General features: G+C 43.6%; 1 long non-coding RNA gene across 1 annotated transcript; it reads left to right on the top strand.

Moving 5' to 3' along the window:
- The first annotated feature begins 13,782 nt into the window (after positions 1–13,782).
- Positions 13,783–17,912, top strand: LOC137428168 (uncharacterized). Its single transcript, XR_010984641.2, has 2 exons — positions 13,783–16,877; positions 17,202–17,912. It is a non-coding gene; the product is annotated as an uncharacterized LOC137428168 (long non-coding RNA).
- Positions 17,913–18,253: the final 341 nt, after the last annotated feature.

Below are 18,253 nucleotides of genomic sequence, written 5' to 3'. Positions count from 1 at the left end.
CCCAAAGGTACAAGAGTTGGTCTCCGCAGATTAATATCCTTTGGGCGTTAAACAAAGAGGATTTGCAGCGAGGCGTGTCGGCTTTAAAGGGTTCCACCCTAGTGGGTCTTTTATTTATTTATTTCTTGTCTGTTTGTGTGTGGGTGTGCGCACCCGCCCTTCTGTGTGGGGGCAGTGGGGGTTCCCATTTTCTCCATTTTTTTGAGCCCCACCCTCTCTCAACATACCTCGCTGTGGTTTCATACCCCCGCACCGCCTTGAGAAGCCCAGCTCTCGTCCCGCCTGCTTGCCGTGACCTGTTGAGCTTGCCCGTGGGGCGAGTCCCCGTTCGTAGGCCATTCCGGTGGGAACCTGGCCAAGCTGTGGGCTCGTGGATCCCGATCCGAAAACGTTGGCAGCAAACTATGCGAAGTACAAACAGCAAATCGATCTTCGAGCAGGCGCTGTTTACAATTGCGTGATTTATCGCCTCTGATCAAAACAAATATGAGTGTGCATATTGGCTTTGTTCGTTCTCATTGTTTTGTGTTTTTTGTTTTTTTTGCCTTTCTTCATTCTTATTATTTTGTGGTTTTTTTGTTGTTGTTGTTGGCTTTCTTCGTTCTCATTGTTTTGTGTCCTTTTGTTGGCTTTCTTCGTTCTCATTGTTTTGTGTCCTTTTGTTGGCTTTCTTCGTTCTCATTGTTTTGTGTCCTTTTGTTGGCTTTCTTCGTTCTCATTGTTTTGTGTCCTTTTGTTGGCTTTCTTCGTTCTCATTGTTTTGTGTCCTTTTGTTGGCTTTGTTCATTCTCATTGTTTTGTGTCCTTTTGTTGGCTTTGTTCGTTCTCATTGTTTTGTGTCCTTTTGTTGGCTTTCTTTGTTCTCATTGTTTTGTGTCCTTTTGTTGGCTTTGTTCATTCTCATTGTTTTGTGTCCTTTTGTTGGCTTTCTTCGTTCTCATTGTTTTGTGTCCTTTTGTTGGCTTTGTTCATTCTCATTGTTTTGTGTCCTTTTGTTGGCTTTATTCGTTCTCATTGTTTTGTGTCCTTTTGTTGGCTTTCTTCGTTCTCATTGTTTTGTGTCCTTTTGTTGGCTTTCTTCGTTCTCATTGTTTTGTGTCCTTTTGTCGGCTTTCTTGGTTCTCATTGTTTTGTGTCCTTTTGTTGGCTTTCTTCGTTCTCATTGTTTTGTGTCCTTTTGTTGGCTTTCTTCGTTCTCATCGTTTTGTGTCCTTTTGTCGGCTTTCTTAGTTCTCATTGTTTTGTGTCTTTTTGTCGGCTTTCTTGGTTCTCATTGTTTTGTGTCCTTTTGTTGGCTTTCTTCGTTCTCATTGTTTTGTGTCCTTTTGTTGGCTTTGTTCGTTCTCATTGTTTTGTGTCCTTTTGTTGGCTTTCTTTGTTCTCATTGTTTTGTGTCCTTTTGTTGGCTTTGTTCATTCTCATTGTTTTGTGTCCTTTTGTTGGCTTTGTTCATTCTCATTGTTTTGTGTCCTTTTGTTGGCTTTGTTCGTTCTCATTGTTTTGTGTCCTTTTGTTGGCTTTGTTCGTTCTCATTGTTTTGTGTCCTTTTGTTGGCTTTGTTCGTTCTCATTGTTTTGTGTCCTTTTGTTGGCTGTGTTCATTCTCATTGTTTTGTGTCCTTTTGTTGGCTTTGTTCATTCTCATTGTTTTGTGTCCTTTTGTTGGCTTTCTTCGTTCTCATTGTTTTGTGTCCTTTTGTTGGCTTTCTTCGTTCTCATTGTTTTGTGTCCTTTTGTTGGCTTTCTTTGTTCTCATTGTTTTGTGTCCTTTTGTTGGCTTTCTTTGTTCTCATTGTTTTGTGTCCTTTTGTTGGCTTTGTTCGTTCATTGTTTTGTGTCCTTTTGTTGGCTTTCTTTGTTCTCATTGTTTTGTGTCCTTTTGTTGGCTTTGTTCATTCTCATTGTTTTGTGTCCTTTTGTTGGCTTTGTTCGTTCTCATTGTTTTGTGTCCTTTTGTTGGCTTTGTTCGTTCATTGTTTTGTGTCCTTTTGTTGGCTTTCTTCGTTCTCATTGTTTTGTGTCCTTTTGTTGGCTTTGTTCATTCTCATTGTTTTGTGTCCTTTTGTTGGCTTTCTTCGTTCTCATTGTTTTGTGTCCTTTTGTTGGCTTTCTTCGTTCTCATTGTTTTGTGTCCTTTTGTTGGCTTTCTTTGTTCTCATTGTTTTGTGTCCTTTTGTTGGCTTTCTTTGTTCTCATTGTTTTGTGTCCTTTTGTTGGCTTTGTTCGTTCATTGTTTTGTGTCCTTTTGTTGGCTTTGTTCTTTCTCATTGTTTTGTGTCCTTTTCTTGGCTTTCTTCGTTCTCTATGTTTGGTGTCTTTTGCTTTGAGTTGAATGATTTGTGCTTGTTATGTATCCTTCGGATAATGGTTAATCCTTGACATTTGAGCTAGCAACGTTGTCTCTTTGGGGGTGGGCAGGGGTTCAGTTAAGCAACCCTAGTTTCACTATCAAACGGCAAAATATCTAAAACCTCTGAATGGTTCACTGACGGGTGTTGGTTTTCTTTTTTTGTTCTTTTTTTTTTTAATGAAGTTTTATCTTGTGTGGATTTCTGAAGTTTTATCTTGAGCATAGAATCACGTAGGATCTTGTGCTCTAGCCATATGTTTACAGCTCACAAAGAGATACTTAAAGTAAAGAGTTCATAGAGACCTTATCCCATCCCATGCAGGTGTGCTGTCATGAGAAACAAGACAATGGGCGGGGTCAACTAGCGAAAAATCTGATTGGTCGAGATGATGTAACATTCTGTAATATTTTGTCCCATTACTGCAAAAGGGAAGGGTTTTGAAAGTGCCAAAAAGGCGATCTGTGTTCTACAGAATTCAAGTACTGAATATAAAAAATTGAAGTAAAATAAAGATTTTAAAGGTTGTAGAAAAAACTAAATTCGGACACTTTGTTGTCTTTTACACTTTGTTGTCTTTTACACTTTGTTGTCTTTTACACTTTGTTGTCTTTTACACTTTGTTGTCTTTTACACTTTGTTGTCTTTTACACTTTGTTGTCTTTTACACTTTGTTGTTCTCTTTCTCTTCCTTTTATAAGGGGTGAGGTCCAATGGCACGAAGCTCCTGCCCTGCCTTGACCACTACTCCTCCATCCTCCCTCCCTTGTCCTCGGCCAACTCTCTCCACTCTCCAACCACCCCCACCTTACTGATATCCATCTTCACACAATCCTCCCATCTCAACCATGGTCTACCTCTTTTCTTCCTACCTTGTTCCCTCAACCAATCCGCTCTTTGTCATTTTTTCTTCCCCCATCTGCACCAAATGACCAGCCCATCTTAGCCGGCATGTCACCAATCTCCCCGTCAAGCTCATCTGCACACCAATCTCCTCCCTCAGTTAATTCATTCTCCTTCTATCCACCCTCTTCACTTCAGCAATCCTCCTGACCTAGTTGTTCTCGCAAACCTGCAGCCTCTGTTGTTGTCTGTCAGTGCCACCATCTCCAGACCATAAAGGTAGGTCGGCATTACATACGACATCAGAACCTTATGTTTGAATCTCCTTTAAATCCTTCTGTCTGCCATTAAACCCTTCACCCTCCTCCATGCATTCACGCCCACCTGAATCCTCCTCTGCACCTCTGCCTCTGACATACCATCCCCAGTCAGTGTTGCGCTTAGATACTCAAGCCTATTTCCTTGTCTGATCTCCTTCCCCTCTAACCGGATATTCATTTATTTTCACAGCTGGCCAATCAGATCACCTCCATCTCCCGCCATACTCATCTTCAGCCCATGTATGTCGAATTCCTCCTTCTACTCCCCCAGTAGTTGCTGCATCTCCCACCCACTCTCCTCCACAACAGGCAGATCGTCTGCATACAATAAGAGGGGTGCAGGCAGATCTTGTGCGACCTGTAGGAATATTTGGGGGACAGAGCCCAGAGAGAGCTAGGGGAGCAGGGCCGGAGAGGAGTCGGTAGAAGACGGAAAGACCACCAACCTGCCTGCGGTGAGTGAGTGAAAGGCCCTCGGAGTTAGCTTCATCGCGGGAGATTCCAATGATTCTGAAAGCTTTGGTTTAAACCCCTTAATTCTAATTTCTTCTTTCATTCGTTGTACTCTCATTCATCTAGCATGTGCACTTGGGATTCAAAAAATAACTGAACATAAAAATTCAAAAGGCGGACTTGTATGAAGTATTTTTCCCAGGTTAACGTAGAGAAGAGGGCTTCACCCAAAACTCTTCAGATGCCATTTTAATATCTATTCAGCAGTATGGTAGAACTATCAGTTTTGTGGTTCATTTTTTATTGCAAACCAACTTACTTAATTCACTGTTGTTTTGATGCATTGTATCATAAATGGCAATGGATTCATTGCCTCCGCCACCGATGGTGCCCCATGATTGTCTGTCTGTGAACAGGATATCTCAAAAAGTTGTGGCCGGATTTGGACAAATTTGGTGGAGAGGTTGGTTATATGACAACGACGAAATGCTTAAACTTAGATTTTGGTGAAGATCCGGATCTGAGAATTTTAAAAGTGATTCTTCACCATTGAGAGATGGGGCTAAAACCGATATATAGCATGATATTTCAAAAAGTTGTGGACAGATTATGACAAAACTTGGTGGGTGATGTGGTTAGGTGACAAGAACAAGCCGAATAGATTTTGGTTCTGGTCCGAATCCAGATCTGGCCTATCATTGGGATACAAAACGTAAACTGTTCAGCCAGGTGGAGGTATGCTCTCTACCGAGTGCCGTTCTTGTTTTCTGTGTTTTTATGCAAAAAAGGAGGGTTGGCAGGATGGCCTAGGCCCTAGAGGTATGCACACTCAACAATGAGCTGTCTAGCCTGGGTTCAAATCTCGACCCAACTGTAAACTGTCATCCTGTTGTTTCACAGGCATGGTGATTCATCAATGTGTGTGCCACTCATCAATATCTGTGCCAATCATCAATGTGTGTGCCACCCATCAATGTGTGTGCCACCCATCAATATCTGTGCCACCCATCAATATCTGTGCCAATCATCAATGTGTGTGCCACCCATCAATGTGTGTGCCACCCATCAATATCTGTGCCACCCATCAATGTGTGTGCCAGTCATCAATGTGTGTGGCACCCATCAGTCTGTGCCACTCATCAATATCTGTGCCACTCATCAATATCTGTGCCACTCATCAATATCTGTGCCACCCATCAATGTGTGTGGCACCCATCAATGTCTGTGCCACTCATCAATATCTGTGCCACTCGTCAATATCTGTGCCACTCGTCAATATCTGTGCCACCCATCAATGTGTGTGCCAGTCATCAATGTGTGTGGCACCCATCAATGTCTGTGCCACTCATCAATATCTGTGCCACTCATCAATATCTGTGCCACCCATCAATGTGTGTGGCACCCATCAATGTCTGTGCCACCCATCAATATCTGTGCCACTCGTCAATATCTGTGCCACTCGTCAATATCTGTGCCACCCGTCAATATCTGTGCCACCCGTCAATGTGTGTGCCACCCATCAATGTGTGTGCCACCCATCAATATCTGTGCCACCCATCAATATCTGTGCCACCCATCAATATCTGTGCCACCCGTCAATGTGTGTGCCACCCATCAATGTGTGTGCCACCCATCAATATCTGTGCCACCCATCAATATCTGTGCCACCCATCAATATCTGTGCCACCCATCAATATCTGTGCCACCCATCAATATCTGTGCCACTCATCAATATCTGTGCCACTCATCAATATCTGTGCCACTCACCAATATCTGTGCCACTCACCAATATCTGTGCCACTCATCAATATCTGTGCCACTCATCAATGTGTGTGCCACTCATCAATGTGTGTGCCACCCATCAATGTGTGTGCCACCCATCAATGTGTGTGCCACCCATCAATGTGTGTGCCACCCATCAATGTGTGTGCCACCCATCAATGTGTGTGCCACTCATCAATATCTGTGCCACTCATCAATGTCTGTGCCACTCATCAATGTCTGTGCCACTCATCAATGTCTGTGCCACTCATCAATGTCTGTGCCACTCATCAATGTCTGTGCCACTCATCAATGTCGGTGCCACTCATCAATGTGTGTGCCACCCATCAGTGTGTGCCACCCATCAATGTGTGTGCCACCCATCAATGTGTGTGCCACCCATCAATGTCTGTGCCACCCATCAATGTCTGTGCCACCCATCAATGTCTGTGCCACCCATCAATGTCTGTGCCACCCATCAATGTCTGTCACTCATGAAAGTGTGTGCCACCTATCGGATGGACGGTAAGCTTTTGGACCCGTCAGGCAGCACTGCTCGTCGGTCCATCATGTTAACGTGAAGTGCCAAGGTGTCCGTCACAAAGAGTAAATGAGTTAGTTATCTGACATACCCTGAACAAATTACAAATGCCTGACTGATTGCTGAGTAGGCAACGGCAAGCCACCCCAGCATAAACCTTGCCAAGAGACGACCTCAGCAGCATCGACGATCTGTAAAGAACATGGTACGATGATGAATCCTGAAACAGCTGCCTGAGGGTAGTTGGTGTACGACTTGTACCTGCACAGTATACCTATCTAGGTATTTGCTTTCTGGTCTAAACAATGTATGGAAGTTACTCTCTTAGAGGTCTATATAGACCCTGATATCGCGCATGTTAACCATGTCCTGTCAATTTGACATGGAAATACACACACCATCATTCCTGTGTCATATCCGCATCCCTGAAGATCATTCAAAAAAGGTAGCACAGTGGTGGTTGTGGAAGGGGAAGAAGGGGTGCAGCTGGGGAGGATAGGGTAGAAATAGGAAAGGGAATGCCGGGAGGGGGAGGTGAAGGAAGACATATAACAAACAGGACATTTCACTTGCATTAAACTACTTTAAAACTCGAGCAATGCTTCCAGTAATTACCAGCAAAAGGGCAGAGGTGGACTTGAAGGATCTTTTCAGAAAGCTATATCGGAGGGTAAAAGGGTAACTCTGAAGGTTCTAGCCACTTCTTGGTGTCCTGTCCGTGATCCCATTGAACCACATCTTCCCTGCGCAAGTGGCACGCCTGATCCCCACAACAGGCGGAAACCTCAGGGGTGCGAGCTGCAGAATGAGCACAAGCTTTGGCAGGAAGAGGGCCCATTGGAAACCGTTTTCCTGCAATTGTATCCTCGTTTAATGTAGGCTCGTGGGCTCATTCTTCCACACTCCGCATCGAACTAAAACTGCCCTTGGATGTAATACCACCGACACAACCTACCTAATTTGTGCATTACGAGAGAGCAGAAAAGACAGGAAACTGCAAAATACACCAAAAGAAAAGAAAAGGAATGAACACGATTGGGAAACGGGCTAAAAGGGAATTACAAAGGGAAACATCATATACTTAAGGTCGAAGGAGTAAGGATGCTTAACTTTGGAATCGGGATGTAAATATAGCACATGACTATAGGATAATGATCGTACTCCTTGTAGACTATAACGTTCGTTATTTGAAATGTTACATTTTCATTGGACTTCAAAATGTTTGGAAAAGTATAAACTTTTGTTGCTTTTTGAGCTTTGACCTATATAATATGTAGTTGACCTTTCTCAATGACCTCGTGAGTTTCACCCACAGGGTTTCACAATATTGACGATATAAAACATTCTTAATATTTTAAAACTTTGAAGGACGTGTAGGAGCTGTGCTCCAACGTAAATCGAAAGAATGGACGCGACAAAAAGCTGGAATTCGTCCGAGTTTCTTTATTGTGTCAAATCAACTCGGGTACTCTGAAAAGCCCGTTTATCGGGCAGCAATATATATACACATTATCCCGGAGCATTTGCCCGGGAAAGGCGAGAGGGGGCGTGCCCGGGCGTCCTGGACGAGGCCTGGCAAGTCGAGAGCGGGCATGCCCGGGCGTCCCGGACGAGGCCTGGCAAGTCGAGAGCGGGCATGCCCGGGCATCCTGGGCGAGCCCGGCATGGTGATCGCTCCGCGTCCTCGGTAGGTGCAAGGCGATTGTGTATACCCAGCGGTAGCCGCTACAGACGCATATTAATATTTGTTTAAACAAAGAAATAAACAAGAAAGAGCAATCAAAGATGGCAGACCCTCGCCAGGACGTGTTCGTATTTTGTGTGGTGTTCATTAGCTGCTCTGTTTGTGTGGTTTTTTGACCACGTGGATTTATGTTCAATCCAAAATGGCTGCCGAACCACGTGACCGATGACGTCATCAATTTAATTATCCCATCCAATTTTTGTGTAGATCACGCTCAAGAAACTTCAAACTGATCGGATCAAGGATTCTACTCTAATTATGTCATAATGAAGGCACCGATGACGTCATCATGAACCTCTTGGTTGTTCCTCTTGGTGAGTACTTGACAATGAGCCGTGCTTCAATTTTTCCGATGGAGAGTTTTCGGAGATATCGAGTTGCAATTTTTTCTTTTTTTCCAAGATGGCACCCTACCACGTGACCTGTGACGTCATAATTATCATTTAACTATTCTACAGGAGGAGGCGTTCCCATGGCGAAAACTTCGTGTCAATCAGGACCAACTGTTGCAGAGAAAAGCTTCTCACGTTCTGTGCAGACAGACAAACAGACAGACAGACAGATGGACACACAAGCAATGTATCTTGAATATAATAAATTGTTCGGGCCGTCTCCCCGGACATATCCGAGGCTTCAATGGCATCCTGCTCTACTTGTCAAACCAGCTGCCTGCGGCATGCAAGGCCACCTTCATATCTGGATTTCTGACTTCCTCCACTCGCACAGTCAACATGTTGCTATCAATGTGACCCTCTCCTCCCCTCTCCGGTGGAAGCTGGAGTGTCCCAAGATAGCGTCTAGGGCCCAGTCTTGTTCATCAACTATACAAATGACCTATCTGTCTTAACGTTCCTCTTCTTCTTTGTAGATGAATCGACATGTACTTTCATAACTTTTGATGTGCACAGGATGGAAAAAACTACAAGTGCTGCACAAAGCATAATTAATAGTTTTACACAATACAGTTCAAATCTTTAGGCTTCAATCTAACCGCCATCTTTCAGAATACATCGTCCAGTCCGATTTTACAACTTCTAACCCTAACCCTAACCCTAACCCTAATTTGTTGAAAACATTCTCTAGTTGCTGTTGAGTAATTTCATGAATTGCATTTGTGATCATCGCACTAGGTTCATCCAAAGAATGTGGTTAGGATGAGTGAACAATAGTTATATATAATAATCTATAAAATGTCACCCATTAGGGATAGGTCAGGTGAATGAGGTGGCCAAGAAATTGATCTGTGTCTGCCAATCCACTTGTCTGGAAAGACATCATTCAAGTTAAGTACGGTTGCACGGCACACGAGGCGGCAGGGTGCTTAGTATAGTCTTGCTGGTGCAGGTGATTTGTGAAATGTTTAATCATCGTAGTTGGGAACAAAGAAATCCTACAACATTGCAAAGTAACGTTCATCCTTGACTGTTGCTTCTTCCAAAAAGAAAGAAGAGGACCAATGATGCATGACTCCTTGAAGGAACACCAGGCATCGATTTCTGGTGAGTCTTTAATGTTGCCAGACTACCTGGGGTTTTCTGTCCCCTAAATTCGGTAATCGTGGTGACTGCTATGGTAGATTAGCCCCGGCCAGCTAGAACAGAGCTGTGGTGCTGACACAGCCGATCAACCTCCTGGGAGCAACCCAAAGATCCCTCACATCTAAAATTTGGTTGATGACTTTACCACTGATGTAGGTAGACGTTGCCTTAACAGAAAATGTCAACTCATTAAGAAACCCAGCAAAGTTGTGGATCTAACAATGTTAACATCAACAAAACTTGATGCATTATACTTTCATATGCCAGTTACAGTTTGTTTATATCATCTGCACATCAAAATTTATGGTAGTTCAAATTTGACAAGAACTTTATGGACACCCTGTATTATTACACCCTGTATTGTATGAACTTTCCATATATATATATATTGTTACGTTTGTGGGGGTATATGGAGGAATCCCATAGTAAAGATGGGATTGTATAGTTACAGCGTGGACGACTGGACGTGCAGGAGACATCTTTATGTATTTAAGTAGGGAAGCTGTAGCTTAAGATTGTTTATGTGTCTTCACACGAAGGGTGAAGCTGTGTGAACTAGGTAGGGATTAAAGTTGGTTTTCCCCTGTACGTGATATGCACTCTGTGGCCTTTCCCTACGTTTTCACCTCTACCACAAGGCCAGCCATGCAAAACCCCCATTAAACAACATTAACCATCTACTGCATGCCAACAGAACCCAGAACATAGCCGATCGGACTAAGCCCCGCCTCCAAAAGAGCGGAGCAGGCAGGCCACGCCCCCAAAGTTCATCATTGGTCAAGAGGACATGGGGTGAAATTAACAAAGCTCGGCGATTGGTCGGTGTGACGTGAGGGAGAGAAGGTTCTGGAGAGAAACGGACGTTGGAAAAGAGTTTTAGAAGAAAGGAGAGAAGCTTGTTTTGCCTGTGAGGAGAACTGTAAAAGCTTTTGGTGCTTTTTGAGAGCTTTGTAAGTAGAAGTGAGGGGGTTTTGGTGGCTGTGGTGTTCTTCGGAGGCGGAGGAGGCCGCGAGTGAGGCGAAGGAGGTCGTCTTGTCTGCTTGCCTCATGCCGGTGGCTGCTACGGGCACGGCGCCGCCGCCGTCTTGTGCGCTTCCCGCGCGGTGGCTTTGAAATTCAACGACCACCAAGATCCTAAAAGCCATTTGGGACCAGAGCTGAGTGCCGGCTGGCTAAAGGGATTTTATTTTATTTGTCCCCTTGGTGTATGTATGTGAGTCTGCCTGTGAGGTACCTCAGTTAGAATTTTCATTTTTACTTCAACTTTTATTTTGACACATTCGTATGACATTTATTTTCATTAAATCATTATTCGTTGAATTTACCGTCATGTCTGTTCGTTGTGGGTTCCAGATTAAACCCGTGTGCTCTGTTCAGGTAAGCGCTTCACATCCTTCCATCCCGCACGTGACAAACCAACCGCCAATTTGGGCTGCTCGCCTCGGAATTAAAGACCGTTTCAGTTATTTATGTCACGTGTTTTCAATCGCCGGTGACCCAACTATATATATATATATTTTTTTTTTCTAAACAAAGGCGCTTCCAACCAGAAAGTAAAGCTAGATGTGCTTCGCAAATTTGAGCAAATAAGCAAGAGCAGACCCAGTCTCAAGCGACGATTCACCTGCTTCACAGCAGGCTTCCTCAGGAAAATAGACCCCGATCCTCAGCAGATACCGGGTTTTTATTCACAACATGACAGCTTCCGGTTACGTGCCGTGCCGGTGCTCGAGGTCAGATGGAGGAGCTTTTTATTTTTGTAAACCTCAAGAAAATAACATGAAAGCACATCATTGATGGGCTGTTCTGAGCTTCTTTTGTCATTACCTTCGCAAAAGCGGAAGGTTATGTTTTGATCGCTGTGTATTTATTTGTTTACCTTCGCAAAAGCGGAAGGTTATGTTTTGATCGCTGTGTATTTATTTGTATGTCTGTGTGTGTGTATGTTAATCGCATAACTCAAAAAGTATTCAACCGAATTGCATGAAATTTGGTGGGATGATTGGTTATTATACGGGACACATTTGATTAGATTTTGGGAAACAGATTTGCTCAAATTCTGACTATTTTTAACTCGATCGTATTTCACTCAAAGTTATGAGCGACTGAAGAAGAAGATGTCCATCCAGGACGTCATCACTATAACGCGATCTCCCGCGATCATTTCAACCTCAAAAAAAATTATAATTGCAGATTTGACAATAGATGAGGCATATTAACAAACGAATGAAACAGATTTGCTCAAATTCTGACTATTTTTAACTCGATCGTATTTCACTCAAAGTTATGCGCGACTGAAGAAGAAGATGTCCATCCAGGACGTCATCACTATAACGCGATCTCCCGCGATCATTTCAACCTCAAAAAAAATTATAATTGCAGATTTGACAATAGATGAGGCATATTAACAAACGAATGAAACAGATTTGCTCAAATTCTGACTATTTTTAACTCGATCGTATTTCACTCAAAGTTATGAGCGACTGAAGAAGAGGATGTCCATCCAAGACGTCATCACTATAACGCGATCTCCCGCAATCATTTCAACCTCAAATGAAATTCAAATTGCAGATTTGTCAATCGGGGAGGCATATTAACAGACGAATGAAACAGATTTGCTCAAATTCTGATTTTAAAAAATCGATCGCATTTCACATAAAGTTTGAGGTACTAAAGAAGAAGAAGATTCGTTTAGCTTCTCAGATAAAATAAATAATTCTGTCTGCAATTTCAGGTTAATTACCTTCGCAAAAGCGGAAGGTTATGTTTTGATCGCTGTGTATTTATTACCTTCGCAAAAGCGGAAGGTTATGTTTTGATCGCTGTGTATTTATTTGTATGTCTGTGTGTGTGTGTGTATGTTATTCGCATAACTCAAAAAGTATTCAACCGATTCGCATGAAATTTGGTGGGATGATTGGTTATTATACGGGACACATTTGATTAGATTTTGGGAGCAATCGGGTCAAAGGTCAAGGTCAAGGTCACGAAAAGGTCAAAATCGTATTTTTGTTGTTCTGTTCCCTACACTCCCATGCCAAGTACAGAACAGTAGCTGCGGCGAAGGTATGCGCTCTACCGAGTGCCCGTTCTAGTTACTTACATGTGATCTGGTGTTGTACGAGTGTGCGTAAGCATGTATATGACCTTGCTGTTGTTTTTGTTGGTGTTGTTGTGTTTCCGGGCCACAAACATGAGTGGTTTTGTGTCTGGGTTGGATGTGATGAGGTGTGAGTTGTGTGATTGTTGGAGTTTCCGTTGGGTGTTGTACACATGTGGGTGTGGTGTTTGGGATTGAGTGTTGTTGTTTGTTGCTCACCTTATCCAGCTGTTTGTATACCATCCAGTTTTCACCATTTGTATGAGGTGTGTATTGTGTGGGTATGTCCAGAGTCTATCCAGTTAGACCACCTTCTCGGCTCTTTACATGCCATGTTTCCAATATCAATCTGCGTCGTTTGTTGGACATTGTGTCTAGGACACAGGTTCCTTCAAAGTCAAATTTGTGGCCAGATTGCAGTATACTTTATATAGTACAAATGTATAATCCCAACCAATCTTTTATTATATACTAGCCGAAAGCACCCGGCGTTGCCCGGGTTCTTTTTGAATGAATTTACTACTATAATTCAGCTTTTACTCGTGGCCGTAGAAGATTGACTACTATAATTTAGCTCAGCTTTTATATGCGAAATGGGCCCAGTCCGGCCGAGGCGGTCTCGACCGGCCTCGCCACCAAGCCTATAACCTTCCTGGGGCCTGCCCCGACATTTTTAGTTCTTTTTGAATGAATTTACTACTATAATTCACCTTTTACCCACGGCCGTAGAAGATTGACTACTATAATTCAGCTCAGCTTTTAATTGTGAAATGAGCCCAGCCCGGCCTAGGTGGGCCTCGCCACCTAGCCTATAACCTTCCCTGGCCCGTCCCGACATTTTTTGTTTTAGAGGTTTCCTCCTATCTTTCACCGTTCAGGAGATTAGCGCGTGCAGACAAACAAACAAACAAACAAACAAAAACTTTGTTTTATATATATATATAATAATAGAAGAAGATAGATATATATGCTAGAAAAAGTACCTGTTAAAAGCGATGGGAAAAGCTAGCAAAAGTATCCGTCTTCTCTCTCTACTTCTCTCGCATTCTCCTCCTGGAAGGGAAGTCAGACCGAAGGCAATCTCAGTGCATTCCAAATGTCCGCAACAAGTGTATCTACTCAGGAGAGCCAAAAAAACCCATCTGTCCAACCTCAAGAATTAACTTTCAAACTTGTTTCCCTCCTCTAAAGGTCGTGACTTGGTAAGTCTGTCTCTGGTGTATGCCCCCCCTTCCCTTTCCCTTCCCTCAAATGTCACCACAGCCGACTCTGCTCTTGAGAAGGCTGAATGCCTCAATTCTGTGTTTGCTTCCAAATATTGTCCCCAACCCCTCACTCTCTCTGTATCCACCCTTCCCAGTTGCACCCAACTGCTCCAGAATTATGTGTATTTTGCACCTAAGAAGGTGGAAAAGTTTCTGGCAACCCTCGACTCTGACTCTGCAACTGGACCAGCCGGCATCAGCTCACATGTCCTAAAAATCTGCTCTGCTGCTCTTGCACTTCCTCTCTCTGCCCTTTTCATCCTATCATTTACCCTCGGTCATCTTCCATCTGCTTGGAAATCAGCCAACATCACAGCATTACATTAAAAGGTGCAAAATTTATCTCCTTAACTACAGACCAATTAGCTTATATCCAATCCATCAGCAGTCATTGAATACATCATCACAGTTAATATAAATCCTTTCCTTTCCTCCAATGACCTCATCTCACCTTATCAATTGTGATTCAGACCTGGTCATTCTACCTTAGACATGCCACCATAATATGAGGTGAAATTGAACACTTTTTGAAGTTTGTTTTACAATTTAGAAGAACTTTAAAAAATAATTTGTGGTATTACTGGATTTAAATCCCCAGCAGGGTGTGACTTTTCCAACATCCCAATTTGGTGATCATCAGATTTGGGTTGATTGTTTTTTTTGTTTTTTTTTGATATTCAGACGTTCAAAGTCACCTCGTTCTTGGGGTGTGTTTGAACTAGGTTTGAACCCAGTGCCAGTGGTTATTCTCCAGGTTTGAACACATACCAAGTGATGATATTCAAAGTCTTACCCTAATTGGGGGGAGAGGCTTTGTACTGTTTAGGAGTTTAAAAAAAATAGCGACAACACATTTCTGTGAAAAAAATCATCCGAATGAACCTTATAACGAGTGTTCAAAGTCACCTCACTATACGGTACTTCGATGCTCCCATCAATGGATGGAGGCCCTCAATGTCAGTCATGAGATCAGAGCTGTCTCTCTTGACACACCCCGAGCTTTCGATATAGTTTAGCATCCTGCCTTGCTTTCTAAACTGTCTGCTTATGGAATCGGAGGCCAACTCCACTCTTGGATTACTGACTTCCTTCACTCTCGTAGCCAACATGTGGATCTCAATGGAAAACTTTCTTCACCTCTTCTTGTCAAGGCTGGAGTACTCCAAGGCAGTGTTTTAGGTCCCATCCTTTTCCTAACCTTCATCAATGATCTGACTGACTTTGGAAAATTCTCTTTGTCTCTTTGCTGATGACTCCACTTTCTGCCGTGACATCCCTCATCCTTTTGACAGACAGGCAGCAGCCTCTTCCCTCTCCTCAGACCATGACAAAAATCACAATCTGGTTAAACACTTGGAATATGTCTTTCAATCCTGAGAAATCCCACACACTCACTCTCTCTCTCTCTCTCTGAAAGGATCATCCCACAAACCCTCCCATCTACTTTCTCAACAACCCTCTCAAATCGTTTCAGTCATTCAAACTCTTGGGTCTTGCTCTCAGCCATGATCTCTCTTGGGCAAACAACATTTCAAAGTTGGCCTCTGATAGGCAGTGACCAACTGAGCAAAGCCCTTCCTTGGCACACCTGAACTCCTACACACCGACAAGGCTTTCATCCACAGCTTGATAGAGTACTGCTCTCCTTTCTGGACTGGCTCCCTGTCTGGAGTACTGCTTGATGGAGTACTGCTCTCGCCTCTGGATTGGTGCCCTTGCCTCACATCTTGCTCAGTTTGACGCCGTGGAAATCGAGGCCTGAAAGGTCATGAGAATATCCCGCAAAGAAGGTGAGTTTATGGACCCATTACTTCGCCATTGTTGACAGGTCGGTGGTCTTTGTTTTCTTCCACCTCCTTTCTGGTCTTGCACCCTATGCCCTCTCCATGCTATGCCCCCCCCCCCCCCTCACGTATTTTCAGGACATGCATCATCCACCACAAATCCCATTCTCATAAACTCCCAAAGTCCAGAACCAATGCTCACCTCCACTCATTTGTTTCTCTTTTTTTTTTCTCCCTGTGGGACCACCTTCCACACTCTTCCATCTCGTTCTTCCCTCCAGGTTTTCCCCACACCTGTTCATCCCAATCTCAGATAATGCCCCATCCAAAACCATGATCTGTTCTACACCCGTGAAACCACTCCACACTCCCTTCCCCGAAATGTTTTGTTTCTTTATCCATAGACCATATTGTCCACCTATGGTGTTCTTCCCTACCCCCTCATCGTTACCCACATCCCCTGTTTGTCTGTCCATCTATTTTCTCCCTCATTGCTGTTCTTGGCGTTTCCCCATTATCCTCCTGCTGTTCCTTTTGTTGTTGTTGTTGTTGTTGTCGTCCTGATCTGCTCTGTGTTCCAGCTCTTCCACAAGCCTAGTCCTTGGCTATTTTCATTGAAATATTTTACACATTTGTCCGAGTTATTTAAGAAATAAAGAAATGGTTTAGTCTTATATGGGATACTGCGTCCATCTTACTGAAATGAGAATTTTATATAGTAGTGCAAGCTATTTTATTTAGCTCATGACGTGGGGTTGACATTGTGCTTCTGTTCCATCTCTTCCTCCTTCGGAGGGATTGATGAGGAATTGATTGATGGCAAATTTGGGTTTAGAGGGATCAATGACGAATTTGGATTAGGGGAGATATGGGGAAGACGGGACGTTAGCGACGGATTTGTAAATTGTGTAAATAAGGGGTAAGGGCAAGGGTAGATTAGGTGACAGGGGGGGACGTACGGTAGGGACGAGCTTTCTCGGCTCGCTCTCCTGCGCACCTCACCTCTGCATTACCTTGTGTTGATGTGTACTCTTGCGCCCTTGCACCCCGCTAACCCTGCTTTGTCTTCCTTCCCCACTCATGGACCGTGGTCTTTGTGTGCCGAGGGGAAAGTGTGCAGGTGTCGCAGTTGTGTGCCCGCGCCCTCGCTGCTGCCTGCCTGGACCGGTACCCCACTTATGGTAGCTTGTGTCCACAAGCTAATTTTATATAGTAGTCCCCGCTCTAGCGGGGAAAATGGCCTTAAAAACGATCATTCATTCGGTGCAAATCAAATAAAAACATTACACATTGTGATAGGGATAAACACAATTAAATAATGAGTAAATTAAATAGGACATTTTTTTCATGATTATAACCCATATTGCAGGCTGGCAGGATAGTCTGGACACACACACACACACACACTCGTTTTTGAATATCGGCCCAGCTATAAACTATCATCCTGATGTTTCGCAGGCAGGGTAATCGATTCATCAATGTGTGTGCCGTTTATTGTCCCTAAGATGGACGTTAAACTGGTGTCCCGTCTGGTGGCATTAGTTGGTGGACGTTGAAGATGCCACGGTGTCCTTCGCGAAGTGCAGGCGATCTATCGTCGGCATCCTGAACAAATGACTAATTCCTGCTCCTACCTCCAGGGGGCCCTCCCTTGGCTTGGGCATCAGTGGTAGAGTCGTGCTTCTAAGAGAACTGATGTTAACCTGCAGCCAAGTGCTGCATACGGACGACGACCCATATTGCAACTAAAACAGACATTCCGATAACATCTATCCAGTTTGGCATCCGATAGACGAGATTTTGTTTCATGGTCTGATCCAGTTCCATGCTCATTCATATGGATATCTCGCTTTCACTACATCACGTTGGCTGGACATGGACGAGTTGCTCTGAGCTGACGATCCAGATGCTCTCCCTGGTGCTCGATCATACTCGTTTCTTGGTTTCTGGGACCTCAGGGAAGAAGTTTAATTTGTTGTTTCCTCTTCATGACTGTGGTTGCAAGAGCAGATTTTCATGTAGCATCATTCTCTTGAAGAATAAAGGATTTACACATCGTTATGCCTATTCAGTGCAATGGTTTTCAAAATGTCAGTGTAACATGTGTTACGTATTACCTCCCCAAACCCTGGTTACGGTGCCCCTCAGAGTCTGGAGCGGGAACACGGCAGAAAGATTTGTTATTTTGAGTGTTCTAATAAACCATGGTAAAACCACACCAATGCAATTGTAAAACAAAACAAGTAATTGTATTAAGAACTCTCACATGCACAATAATAACACTATGAAAGAAAGTACAATGAAAATATCACTTGCATCAAATGAACAATACATATGATGGATGGTACCATCATTCCCCAATGCTCTGAAAGCAATAAACTCACGACACGACAAACGTGAGTGGAATGTAACATTCCCCAAAGTCCATGCACGAATCTCCACGCTGGTTGAAGACCGAGGTCGTGCAGAACGGCAAAACAACAGACAGGTATTGGCGCAGCTGGGGATGAGGAGTTACGAGGTGAGAGGTCGATATGGGAATTGAGCCGATAGGTAA

This window comes from Myxine glutinosa, chromosome 1 (genome assembly GCF_964187855.1).
Source record: "Myxine glutinosa chromosome 1, kmMyxGlut1.1, whole genome shotgun sequence".
In the NCBI taxonomy this organism is placed as follows: Eukaryota; Metazoa; Chordata; class Myxini; order Myxiniformes; family Myxinidae; genus Myxine; species Myxine glutinosa.
Note: the sequence above shows the minus strand (reverse complement) of the source record. Positions and strands in the feature narration are given on the sequence as shown.